A 15,060-nucleotide genomic window follows, 5' to 3' on the forward strand; every position below is an offset into this window, starting at 1 on the left:
GCATCATGTAGTTCACCAGCGTCTTCGTATGTGTGCTGACAAAGTGCAGATTCTGCAACATCAGACACCGAATGACAAACCACTCTGACTGCAATTTGCTGCGGATATCCTGCAGCATATTGACATGGAAGCCAGCTTTGTGGAAAGATGTTTATTCTCAGATGAGGCAACCTTTCATCTATCAGGAAGGGTTAATAGGCATAAAGTTCGGATTTGGGGTTCGCAAAATCCACACATTGTCATTGAACATGTTTGTGACAGTCCTAAACTAAACATCTGGTGCGGGCTAATGCATGACAGGATTGTAGGATTGTTCTTCTTTGCAGAACAAACAGTGACTGGGTCAGTGTATCTGGACATTTTGGAGCAGTTTTTGTACCCTCAGATACAAGACTTGCAACCCAACATCATTTTTTAACAAGATGGGGCTCCGCTGCTTTGGTCAATGGCTGTTCACAAGTTCCTGGATAGGAAATTTCCCTATTGTTGGATCGGATGTGGAGGACCCATTGCCTGGCCACCACGTTCACCCGACATTACGCCGCTTGATTTCTTCATGTGGGAATTCCTGCAGGACCGCGTGTTTGCATGGATAGGATGTGTGACTGCTGTGTACGGACGCAGGAGGAGCTGGCCACTGTTCGCGAACAGCTGAGCGTGTTGATGGCCACGGTCAGCCATCTTCAGGCTGCTGCCTCGGAGTGTAGCGGCAGTGGGGAGTCTGGTGCATTGCATGGTACACCCCTGGTGTTACATGCTTCATCCACTGTCCCTGCTGTCGAGACATCTTCGCGGGTACCGGGCGTGGTTGAGCCACCCTCTCCCCAAGGGGAGTGGCAGGTTCAGCGGCGTTCGCTGCGCACGAGGCGGAGGGTAAATGTGGAGGCTGGCCGTGTGACATCACCCGCTCTGCCTGTGAGTGAACATGTGGCTGCTCCTTCAGCAAGGTCCGAGCAGGCACACGGGGGGAGGGGTTTATTAGTTATTGGGAGCTCCAACGTTAGGCGGGTGATGGAGCCCCTTAGGGAAATAGCGGAAAGGTCGGGGAAGAAGGCCAGTGTTCACTCTGTCTGCTTGCCGGGGGCTCTCATCCGAGATGTGGAGGAGGCACTGCTGGCGGTGATAGAGAGCACTGGGTGCACCCGACTGCAAATTGTTGCTCATGTCAGCACCAATGACTCCTGCCGTCTGGGTTCAGAGGTCATCCTCAGTTCGTACAGGCAGTTGGCGGAATTGGTGAAGGCGGAAAGCCTCGCTCGCGGGGTGAAATCAGAGCTAACTATTTGTAATATCGTTCCCAGAACCGATCGCGGTCCTCTGGTTTGGAGCCGAGTAGAAGGATTAAACCAGAGGCTCAGACGATTCTGCGGAGATCGGGGGTGCAAATTTCTCGACCTCCGCTACTGAGTGGAGAAATGTAGGGTCCCCCTGAATAGGTCAGGCGTGCACTAGACGCCGGAAGCGGGTACAAGGGTAGCGGAGTACGTGTGGAGTGCACATGTGGGTTCTTTAGGTTAGAGAAATCCCTCCCTAGGCCTGACAAGACGCCTCCTGAGACGCGGCAAGGTAGGAGTAGGTGAAATGCAACAGGGAATAACAATATTAATGTGCTAATAGTAAACTGCAGGAGTGGCTATAGAAAGGTCCCAGAACTGCTCTCATAAATAAACGGTCACAATGCCCATATAGTACTAGAGACAGAAAGTTGGCTGAAACCAGAAAGCAGGTGTTGACAGATGTGAAAATTACCGAACTATCAGTTTAATAAGCCACGGCTGCAAAATACTAACACGAATTCTTTACAGATGAATGGAAAAACTGGTAGAACCTCACCTCAGGGAAGATCAATTTGGATTCTGTAGATATGTTTGAACACGTGAGGCAATACTGACCCTACGACTTATCTTAGAAAATAGATTAAGGAAAGGCAAACCTATGTTTCTAGCATTTGTAGACTTAGAGAAAGCTTTTGACAATGTTGACTGGAATACTCTCTTTCAAATTCTGAAGATGGCAGGGGTATAATAGAGGGAGCAAATGGCTATTTACAATTTGTACAGAAACGAGATGGTAGTTACGAGAGTCGAGAGGCATGAAAGAGAAGCATTGGTTGGGATGGGAGTGAGGCCAGGTTGTAGCCTATCTGCTATGTTATTCAATCTGTATATTGAGCAATCAATAAAGGAAATAGAATAAAAATTTGGAGCAGGAATTAAAATCCATGGAGAAGCAATAAAAACTTGCAGTTTTGCTGTCAACATTGTAATTCTGTCAGAGACAGCAAATGACCTGGAAGAGCAGCTGAATGAAGTGGACAGTGTCTTGAAAGGAGAATATAAAATGAACAACAACAAAAGCAAAACTAGGATAATGGGATGTAGTTGAATGAAATCAGGTGACTCTTAGGGTCTTAGATTTGGAAATGAGACACTTAAAGCAGTAGATGAGTTTTGCTATTTGGGGAGCAAAATAACTGTTGATGGTCAAAGTAGAGAGGATGTAAAATGTAGACTGGCAATGGAAAGGAAAGTGTTTCTGAAGAAGAGAAATTTGTTAATACTGATTATAGATTTAAGTGTCAGGAAGTCTTTTCTGAAAGTATTTGTATGGAGTGTAGTCATGTGTGGAAGTGAAACATGGACGATAAACAGTGTAGACAAGAAAAGAATGGAAGCTTTTGAAATGTGGTGCTACAGAAGAATGCTGAAGATTAGATGGATAGATCAAGTAATTAATGAGGAGGTACTGAATAGAATTGGGGAGAAGAGGAATTTGTGTCGGAACTTGACTAGAAGAAGGGATTGGTTGGTAGGACATGTTCTGTGGCATCAAGGGATCACCAATTTAGTACTTGAGGGTAAAAATCGTAGAGGGAGACCAAGAGATGAATACACTAAGCAAATTCAGAAAGATGTAGGTTGCAATAGTTATTAGGAGATGAAGAAGCTTGCACAGGATAGTGTAGCATGGAGGGCTACATCAAACCAGTCTATGGACTGATGACCACAACAAGATTCTCATCTTATTTGAGCTGAACCTCTCACTGACCTTTCTGAATAGCATAAAACCAAAAATTATCTATGCAGTATATGAACTAATGTTCACAAATTGTTTTATTGAAATTGTGTGACCACAAAAAATAGTAACAGTTTGATTGATTTCAACTGATAAGCAGTTGAATTATGTGTGGCTTTTAGATAGTTACTCTACTGTAGTAATAAGTAAACTGTTTATTACTTCAAAAGTAATTGCCACAGCTATTAATATGTTTATCGTACTGTGAGAGAAGATGGTCAATGCCTTCAAGGAAAAACATTTGCAGTTGCCTATGGAACCATAACTGTATCCAGGCATGCACCTCTTCATCCAAAGCAAATCAATGAATGTCTTTCTTCTGGACTCCAAAAATATGAAAATCACATGTCGAGACATTGAGACTGTATGTGGCAAAGTCAAAACAACTTTGCAACATACCATCCAAAGAACATCACATAGACAGTGAAAAGGTGTGTGTTAGGAGGCACAGTTCAACTACCATGTAGAAGCATGAAAAAACAAAATCTACAAAAGATGATATACTGGAGGGCAATAATTATAGCTGTACTGCAAATATCAGACAGTCACAGGAACACCAATATGTAATACTAAGAGAATAAGTGGACCTATTGAAGATGGAAAAAGTTCTCTGAAACATGTTTTGGTACTAAAGCAAGAAGAATTGTGTTTGGTCATAGCATAACCACATTTAAATATTATACAGTGCGTTTCATAATTCATGTTACACACTTCTAGAGGCCACAGAGTGGACTTAATAGATCAAGTTTTACATAGGAACTCACATCTGGAAATGATTCGTTTTCATATTACAAGGAAAACAAGATTTATAGATTTCAGTCCTATTTATGGTGGTATTAGAATGGCTGTGTGATATGACAACCATCAAATTTGGTGCACACATTGTATCTGCACAGTAAGTTTGCTTAAACTCTGTCCAACATACTTGGTGTGTGATTAATAACTTCTGCCGCAGCCATGATCTGTCGAACAAGATCTTCCCACAACTAAATAGGGGTCTTGCAAACAGGACTCTTTATATGGCTCCTCAGGAAGAAGTCAAAAGGAGTTAAACTGGGGATCTCAGTGGCCAAACATGTGGTCCACCTTGACCTAGTCACCTCTTCCCATAGACTATGTTCAGACAGTTTCGGATTCTAACCGCAAAATGTAGTGTTGTGCCATTATGCTGGAACCACAATTCATCCTGAATGTTGAAAGTCTGTCTTCCAAGAACTCCACCATCAGGTGTTGCAGGAATATCAAGTACCTGGCACCCTTTAGGTGGCAAGGAAGGATGTGTGGCCCAATCACACGACCATTTCAGATACCTGCCCAGAGACTGGTCCTCAAGGCATGCTGAAATCTTCATGTGCAAATAGCTTTGGGGTTTCTGGATCCCAAATGTGGCTATTCTGAGCGTTCAAAACACCTTACAGTTGAAATGCACTTCATTGGTGAACAAAATTCGCCTTGGAAATTGAGGAAAATCAACACAACAATGTAAAAAAAGAGGTACAGAAATTGACACATGGCACAAAATCACAAAACCGACTGGGAGCATGGTGCGTACCCCTGAGGGTGATACGGGTGGAGTGGCTGTTCATGCAGAACATGCCAGACAGATGAGTGAGACACATGCAAGTCACTGGCAATTGGTTGAGTACTCGTCAATGGATTCTCTTCAGCTTGATGAATCATTTCCTTTTCCAATGCAACAGTGCACCACCTTCTCGGAGCACCACAGTTTGCTCTATCATTTGCAAATTTCCTACTTTCTCACAGCCATTGTTCTACTCTGGCAAAAATGGGATGAGAAGGAGCACCACAATTTGGAAAATATTCATGGTATTGATGTTGAGCTCCTCTTCAATTTCAGTGCGCTTCACTGTGAATTAACAACATATCAGAGTACTCTTTTTGCATGTACTCAGGCATCCTTTTACTGCAATACTTGTCTCCATAATGTCAACTGACATCACCAGGATGCATGAAAACAAGGCAGATGGAAACAGGGACATTACATCATTGTACCATTCATGAACATGGGTAGCCTATCATAACAGGCAAACTGCAGAAAAAACATCTAGTGCACGACTGAGTAGCTCTTTTTTTTCCTTGCAACATGGAAATAACGATTTCTGGGCATGGGTTCCTATGTAAAACTTGATCTACTAAGTCCCATCTTCAACCTGTAGAAGTGTGTAACATGAGCTGTGAAACGTGCTGTATATTAGGAAGGAAATGTGGATAAGAGAACAGGTTCAACCACAAGATAATTATTTAGTGTTTTAGAAATGCATCCATACCCAAACACAAGAATGCAAAACAATGTGCATTTAGTAGTACATGTTGTTAAGGGTGCAGAATTATTTTAATATTTTGGAATGGATGGGTAAATGCTTGTTTTACATAACAGAGTAATCATACTCATTAACATGTAGGATTTGTTACAATGAATTAGTTATGTATTCCATATTTGGTTTGTGCTTTCTTTTATGCTTGAGGTGCTCCAATGGCATCGTGTGGTGACGCGAGACTGCCATCCAATGTGCTTGGGTCATCATAAGTAAATGTCTCGGTGTCTGCAGTGCCATATGCTGTGCCATGCAGTTCCTCCTGTAAGGATTCCATGGTACTGGGCTTCCCAAGAATGAGATGCTTCTCTGAGATGATGTGAGAGACAGGAGAAGTAGGAGTTGTTAATCAGGCTCTGAATAGCAAGCACATAATTGGACAATAGCAAAAGGCTATGTTAAATCTGGCTATGTGATTAATAAATTCATTGCTAGTGAGAATGTAGTCCTCCGTACTTATTCCTATAGTAACCGATTAGTAAGGAAGAGGATTGACTTCAGTACAAGGTTCCAATTGATGAATTTCAGCCCCTTGGTCAGGAAAATTGAGGGGAACCCTTGCAATGTAAACTCACTTTTGTGCCAGAAAGGGATTAACCACATAGGATTTCAATTGTTTAATAAGTTAGCTGCACATATTAAGAATGCTGATATGAAATTATTCCGTAAGTCATTTACAGACTGTCTGCTACACCAGAGTTTATATTTTGTTAAACAGAAAAATATTCTTATTTATTAATAGGTGAACAATAGTCTCATTATATAGTTGTATTGTATAAGTGGCAGTAAAATGAAAATGAGACATATGTAAAAAAGTGAGTAACCTGTTGATTATTTCAAAAGTTATCACCATAACTGTTTGCAGCAGCACCATTGTTTAGGATAGGGAAAGTTAGTTTTGTGCAATATTCTGAGCACAAGTTACAGCCAGCTCCAGGCCGGATTGCAGTGAGTTAAGCATACCAACAGTTGCGAAGTAGAATAGAGGCCACAGGGCCATCAGATTGCTGAAAGAGTATATGTAGCAGTTTTGCATGTCGCAAATTACAGGCAGAAGGGGCCCACTGGCCAACCTAGTGTGTTATGAGTACGTGACGCGATGTGGCGCATATGGCAAAACAGAGGCACACAGCCATGTACAAATAGGTGCGGGTTTCTAACAAAATGCATTCAAGTGTGGCAACTCTCTTGGACGGCGGGGTGTGTCACACGACCAGCTGCACGCAGCAGCAGATGGGGTGCCAATGTTCCAGTCCACGGCGGGTTGCTGGTTCGACCCTCTGAAGCCGATGCGGGGTCCGTAGCCAGGCAGTGGCGGGTCACTCCACGGCTTGCTACCGCGAGCATTCGTCCTGGCTTCCAACACACACCGGAGGTATCCCGAAGCAAGGGCGTCAGATTCAGACTTCGGATCACGGGCACTTGTTGTTGCCGTGATCTTAGCCATGCCGGCGAGAAGCACGCAGCTGGCCGCCTGCGGCTCACGCTGAGTGGCGCTGAGCTGGCAGGGATGCAGGCCACTGAGTCAACTGCCGGCATCCTGATGATGTCGCAGCTCTGCTGCCGTACAAGGCCAATACACAGCAGTGCGTGCACGGGTCACTGAGGCAACCATTTTGTGCCAAGCCGTTCTGCGGACAGCAAAATGGTGTCCTCAGCATTGTGGGACCCAGTGACACAGATCGAGAGGAGTGTGGGCACTGTAGTTGGAAACAATAAATCACTTGTAAAGCTCAGACGAGTCTTAATAGGCTATGGTGCCTTCTACCTCTTCCTGCTACATCTGGTATTGCTGTCACATTCAGTGGCAGAAGTTCCTACTACATGTTAGTACATTTATCACACTGAGAGACTAAATGCTCGATGCCTTCATGGAAAAATGTTTGTGGCTGCCTATGGAACCATGATTATACCTAGGCATACACGTATTTGTCTGAAACAAATCGACAACCCACTGCTGCTCATTGACATTCTGGCATATGGCACCACAATTAACACACAGCAGTATGCTGACACTTTGCACCATCAAGTCCAAATGTCCAGGAATGTTTACAGAGGGCATCATTCTGTTGCAGGATAATGCCCCGCCCATATGTTGTGAAGTTTGTTTTGAGTACACTGTATAAGTTCACTGGGAAGCCCTTATGAATCCTCCATACATCCCCAGTCTTTCCCCATGCCATTTCCATATTTTTTGAGCTATGAAGAAAGACATTTGTGGCTGTCAATTGCTTCAGATGAAGAGGTGCACATCTAACTACAAAACATGAACATTTTTAAAATAACACTGAGGAAAGAAGACTGGACTGAAACAATGAAAGCACAAAGCACAATCAAGGATTATGATGCATTTATTAACACACTTATGCATCATTTTCAAGCAGACTTCCCCAGAAGGACCCATAAGAAAAAGCAAGGTCATAGTAGCAATTGGATTACAAAATAAATACTGAACTCAGGACTAGAGTGAAGGAACTCTGACAAACAGGGAACATGGGGACATGTAAACAGCATCAGGAGAAGTACAGTCAATCAATAAGAGAAGCAAAAGCTACTTCAATAAACAAAGCCATAGCAAATTCAAATTGTAAAAGTAAAACAACATGGGACATAATAAACACTCAAAGACACAGTCAAAAGAATGTAAATAAAAGAGATTTGATTAAGTAAATGATTATAGAGAACAATGTAGCTGCAGATGGAATAAAAGTTGCTAATATACCCAACAACAATTTTCTAGATGTTGTGCAAAATGTAATAGGGGGAAGAAATCATCAGGGACCAAAGCATCCTACAGCAAATAGGCAACCATCTCACTCAATATTCCTGGAACCAGTAACATAAACAGAACTCATAAAAAAACTCAGAAATTAAAATCCAAGATGTCTTCAGGAAATGATGAAATATCAAATTATCTAATAAAGTACATGAATAAAGAAATAACCGAACCTCTTTTAGCTGAGAAGGAGTATTTCCACAAAATTAAAAATAAGCAAAGTGGTACCAATATATAAGAAAGGTGAAAAAGGTGACCTGAATAACTACGGACCAGTGTCTTTAATCTATGGTTTCTCAAAAATACTAGGGTTGCTCATGTATAGTAAATTGACCACATTCCTAGAGAAACATAGCATTCTGATTCCAGCACAATGTGGTATCCAAAAAGGGAAATCTACAGAAACTGTTATCTCAAACCTAGCAGAACTGTTATAGATGCATTAAACAAAAGAAATTACGTGTCTGCTACGTTTATGGATTTGTCTAAAGCTTTTGACACCTTCGTCATACAGGAATAACTGAAAAATATTTCGAGTTCTGAAGATCCATATGAGAATGTATCTATGGATATAGAACGAGTCAAATTTTTACATATTGTTGTTTAGTGCGCAAATACGTATAACTATTATATCTTATCATATAAGTAACAGGAACAGATAAGCTAACATATAACCTTACGTAAGAGATATCAGCTCTCAGACATTGTTACGAAACGAAAACAAATGAAAACGTACGACACTTACGCTACGGAAACTTAATCAGAACTGACGAATGCTTGTACAAGCCCCACATTGTTGGTACAAACCCTCTAGCATGCACACGCTTGCAAAATCATCGTCGAAATTCGACCAAGTGTCAAGCTGCTTGTACAAGCCTGATGCTTTAGTATATTTATCCTCACAAGCTCAAGCAGGAACGCTTGTGCAAGCACGCTGGTGAAGCATGCTTGAGCGCCTGTAGCCGCCTTCACGGTTAATAAAGTATCTGAATTAACTTCTTCCACATTGCTCCTGCCTCTGGTGTTGCGAGGAAGACGTTGATAATCTCTCGCTGTTCTTTTTCTTTTCGGTAAGTTATCCTTCTTCATTCTGATGTTGGACCGAGAAGTGTTGGAGGAATTTATTAGGTGCTACGAAAGACAGCCAAGTTTATGGAATATTAAAAGTAAATAATATAACAATAAAATGAAAAGAGACGCGGCATATGAGGTGCTTCTCACAAAGTACAAAGAAATAGAGCCATCAGCAACTAAAGATACTATTATAAGAAAATTAATACATTAAGGACGAATTATAGACGAGGGAGGGGGAAAAAAAACGTGACAGCACTTACAAATCAGGGGTTGCAGCAGACGAAGTTTGCAGACCTGTTCTGTGGTACTTTGATCTTTTCAGCTTTTTAAATGAACAGGAGACACCAAGATGCTCTTCGAGTAATTAACAAGAAATAGAGGTAGCTGAATTAGGTTGGTAGTGATATTTAATTACAGTAGCACTGTTACAATTAAGATAGGTGCCTATGCTTTTATTTGTTTATACTATACTGCAATACACATTGTTTTCTTTTTACATTTTTCTTTAATGCTAATGCACAAAATTATGTTGCCAAGGAACTTGTCCTTCATTCACAAAGTAGTTCATAAATTCCTCTCTCACGTGTTTAGCATCAAGTGGAATGTTTCTTGCAGGTAGACCTTTGCAATAGTGGCAATTAGAATCCTCTGTTGTTAAGCCATAACGCGTCACGAGGGACAAAATATTCAAATACGTTTTCTCATTCATCCTGAGGTAATTATGCCAATCACGAGGATATGTCTTCAATTCACCCCGTAAATTTGTATGAGAATACGATTTTCGTTTTTTAAGCCACTCTTTACTCCACATATCGCATTTCCACTTTTGTTTTTTCCGTAAAACAAGCAAAAAGGCTGCAACAGCAAGCGCATCGTTGCCTGTGCTTATTTATTTATTTATGCTCGACATTTTCCAATGTAAACAAACTGATACTGTACGTGCGTGCTTGAGTCGTGTGGAGGCGCGAGGAATTTGTGCATGCTTGAGCAAGCACGCTTGCACAAGCGTGATTGTCAAGCATGCAGTAGCGTGTGGGGGTGGGGGGTCTTAAGGCCCGTTGCACACTTACGCGGATGGTCCGCGCTCCGCGTTCCGCACGCGGTTGGCGGACCCGCGTGATGGTTTACACAGTCGGGCGGATGCGCGCGGTTCTGTGCAGTCGAGTGAGCGCGGTCTTCCCTGCACTGTGCTGGATCTCATCTGTGGTGTAACACATCGTTCTGTTTGACGGGATGTATAGAGATGAGCTCGCTGCAAGTAAAAGTCATTTCAGCCTATATGATATACAAAAAGAGAAATTCCACGCGCGAGAGACGGTTTTGGGTGCATCCTATGGTGGAGCAAAGATGTAGAAAGGACCGTTCCTCACATTGTATTTTGTATAGAACTACAATAAAAACACAAGGAAAATATACGTCTTCTTACCACACTTTTTCTGAAATGCCTCGTTTAGACCTTCAAAGCCGAGTATTATATTTGCACAGACGTCTAGCCACGCCTTCAATCGCATTTCACGGTTCTTGTAGTCCCCATGCGATGGATCCCATATGTGAGGCCTTCCTTCAACTTCGTCAATTAACATGTCTGTATCGATTTCACAAGATATTCTGGAAACTTCTTAATTCACACCCACATTTACCATACTAGTCGAATGCTACGGCGGAAATGAGGTACTCTGCTTCTACTGCGCGCGCCAACTTGTTTCTGTGTATTCAACTGACGCGGACGGTCCGCGGCGCGCAAGGGCTGCGCGGACGGTTCCGCCGCTTGCGGACCGTCCGCGTAACTGTGTGGTGCCCTATTCGAATACGTGACTACCAACCGCGCGCGGAACGCGGACCATCCGCGTCACTGTGCAACGGGACTGAGGGATGGACTGAATTGTCTCAAATTTTACTGAATGCTTAAAAAACAACAATCTATTGGTACTGTTAAATGCATAAAAAAATCTAGTGGTTTCTGGTGGTTCTTGGTAACACAAGATACCTATGGTTGGCGAGGGGGGCAATAAAACCAATGATCTCTATACAGTCATAGAAATCAGTAAATGAAACAAATATGATATTTGACAGAAGGCTTCCAATTTCTGCTGATTTGTGCCAACTGACGACTGGAATGAAACTGTTTAAGCTAGAGTGCTTCAAACTATTTGATACAAAGGTAAGTGACCTGGGAAACAGAACTCACATGTAACAAATCTTTTAATTTGTTTTTAATTTACTGTTGGGAACGCCTTATATGAGAACTCTGTAACCTATTTCGAAAAATATATGGCAGTTGTTTTTTTATGATATATGCGGCAGAAATTACATCTTTCAGATTACAGTAGGAAAAGATTTTGAAGAGCACTTACACAGCTTCCCATTTGAATATTTTGATTTTTCTTTTATCATGGGTTACGAGATACTTACCCAAACAGCGAAAGAGCTTTGAGGATGTTCGTGACAGTTCCAATAACTGCAGCATTTTGTCAATGCAGTTTTAACAAATTAAGGCTGATAAGAAACTACTTAAGGTCGAATATAGGTGAAGTAGTTTGTCTGATTCAGTTATCTTCTCAACAGCATACGCCACAGCTGCTAAATTTGACGTGAATGACATGATCAATGACTTTGCTTCACCCAAATGCAATGGAAAGTAAAATAGTATTGAAAACTGATTTCTTGGAAAGAAATGTGGTCTCAAAACTTGATTATAGCACTTTTTATTTTATTTCAAATTAATAATTTTTGCACATTAATAATATACCGAAAGGAAATAAAGTGTTTTCTTTATTACACATCATGCTGAGGTAGAGGAGCTGTCATAAACTCTGACACAAAGATTTTGTTGTACTTTAATTTTTTTTAGTAATTTAATACAATTTGTAATTTATTTACTGCTGTAATACGTCACATTCATTCGTTCACCGTGTGCAGTAGTTTTCATTTATATACCATAGGTCTTCTTGGCAAAATTTTTCAGTAACGCTATTTTGAACGGGAGCAGCTTCGGCGTTGCAGTTATTACACCGGAGCATGTTCGCCACGGTACAGCGCTGGTTGCGTAATATATTTGAAAGATTTTGATTTGACCAGTGTTATTTTTCAGCGTGTCAACCTAATCTGTACATGTTCAGTATTAATGCAGATTCGTAAATACCGAGCAATAATAAAAACGGCGACACAACCTATCTATAGGTGTTGTTGAAAATAGTGGAGTGACCATTTCATTCTTTGTTTTGAAACTGATCTTCCAGCTATATAATATTACAAGTTTCCGCCCGTATTGCGAGCCATCATGAACAGTAAACTTTGTTTTCGCACTGTCTTCGTGAACCGTGGATAACGGGGAAATGTCTTCTTTTAACTGTTAAGAAAGTAGAAAAACTCGAATTTCAGCTTGGAGAGAAGGAAAGCCAACCTTAAAATAGTAAATATCTTAGAAAAACATCAACAATAAGTAATGTCGAAGGTAGCAACTTTTCAAGTCGACCTGGCGGTGTCCCATTAAGGGAATTAAAAACTAAAAATACCGAAATGTAAAATATGACTGAAGATTTGGTTCTCTCTCTCGGAATTTTGTGGGATGAAAAAATTGTGTTTAGAGTATGTGCGTAGGAATTTTCTCAACGTGCTATTGACGTGATAGCCGTAATTCCAGGGAAGTAAATGTATTGGAAAATAGTATGTACGCACTTAGAATTTTCTTGAATGTGATTGGGGGATTCGGACATCTTCATTTATAAATACTGAACTGCTCTTCTATTGTCATTGAGGCACTACATTTGACACTTCGGTGTGGATTGTTGTAGCGTGCACATTTTACAGTCGTCATAGAAAGTATGGTATGTAACACGGAGCTTCCTCATTTTTACCGTTCATTTCACAAATATTCAACAGGGCATATATTTTAATGTACTTATTAATTGTTCACATTCAGGAAACGACATTTTCTCGAAATTGCTTTTGTACACGCTGTAAGTCAGTTCCGACTTTTCATGGTAGCTCCCTACGGGAGCGATGCAAGGAGGGAAGAAGGATCTACAGATTCTTCTTTAACCTGTTGGAAATGCGGAACCCGGGTAGTTGTTTCGTATAATAACTAACAGGTCGTATGATTCCATTCAAATATATTTTATTGTTCAACAAGGTACAAAGTATGTTGCCACGAGCATCGATCAGAGTGAACCGAGGAGGGGGGCTGTAAAGAATACGCAGAAAGTAAAGCGTTTCCTTAGTTCAACTGAGTCAGTTGTGCGCATGACGCCAGAGTGAAAGCAGCAGCGCCGAACAGTACACTGATCCAAGTTGTGACTCATAGTTCTTGGTGTATTTGATGGAGTACTTCGAGTTCTTCCCCCGAAAGTACATAGTTAACAGCAGAAACTTAACGAATTCGGGAGTGTTACGGTTTTTGTTGTAACTGTATAGAGATGTGATTCTGAACTTCATTGCGTTCGCCAACTTTATGGTTTGCCCTGTGAAATAGTCAGAATGTACTATTGAGTGAAAAATTAATTTTTACAATGTCAGGGTGTGCTGCTAAATGGTGTTTTTCGTACGGTACAACCGGAACACAAAGGGAATTGACTTAATATATCAGTTTCCTGCGTAACGAAACATTACAAGTACAATGGCTGTTCAAATGTTATAGGAAAGACGGTATATATGTTGCTCAAGTACAAATATGCCCTCGCTATTCGCAGAAGCAGATTACATTAAGAATTTCGGTCTGAATTGCTCGGATTGTCGCGAAAAAGAATTCTCAAAAGCCAGACACAGTTCCGTCGTGCAATTTGCTGTGCGATTGTTAATGTGACACCTGCAGCAGAAGACAGAAGCAAACGGTGTAAGAAACGAGAACTACATAAAAGATCTCTCGAGGCTCTGGGAAAGCTGTCACCAAATAAGAAACATCTTAATAAATCTTTCTTCTGCTGCTGATAAAGTTACTTTGGTGAATGTTATAGCAGCAATAGAAAGAAGGAATGCAGTTCTTACAAACAAGTGTGTGCAACTTGCATTACAGATCTTAGGAGTCAGCAGTCAAGAACACACTGACTTCCGCACGAGGAAAAAATTAATAAGGCAGTTCTTGTGTATAATGAAATTACTCTTGTGTTGGGAAAAATATTTTCACCTAATCAAATAAAAAGGTTTATTAAGGGACTCATAAAGGGTTCACTGGAGTTATGAGGACATTTGCAAAGTGATTACTGTACGTGCTTTATCACGGATACTTTTAATTTTCTGAAGAAAAACATCGGATATCGACGTTAAGAGCCTCGTCGATAAACCACTCTTTTAGTTGCAATCCTGGCATTTTGAAAGATGTTTTAGTTATGATGAAAATGCGGGCTAAAACTTTCATCGACAGGGAACATGTTTGCATTTTGTCCTTTGACGAAATGAACAATAACAGCAGGATTTTCTGTGATCAACAAGAGGACATACTGTTAGAACCCGACTGTACCTAATGTTTTAGTTGTCAAAATGCGTGGACTGTTTCCAAGATGGAAATAACCTGTTTATTTTGATATTTGATTTGATTTATTGAGCACCCGTTTTATCATGTACAATGATATATCAGTGAACAAATCTGAATTAAATAGATAGGCAAGATCAATTATAGCTTACATGACACAAATTTGTAACAATATAGGACACAAATAAGTTACATATATTCTGTGTATAATGGACAGCAACAAGAAACAATGATTGTAGCACTCTATATTGACAAATTAATTAATTTTTGTGTGTACATAAAAGAGTCTACCCCACGACACAAGTTTGTACATGAGTGAATTATAAGATAGG

Source organism: Schistocerca serialis, chromosome 2 (genome assembly GCF_023864345.2).
Source record: "Schistocerca serialis cubense isolate TAMUIC-IGC-003099 chromosome 2, iqSchSeri2.2, whole genome shotgun sequence".
NCBI classification, from domain to species: Eukaryota; Metazoa; Arthropoda; class Insecta; order Orthoptera; family Acrididae; genus Schistocerca; species Schistocerca serialis.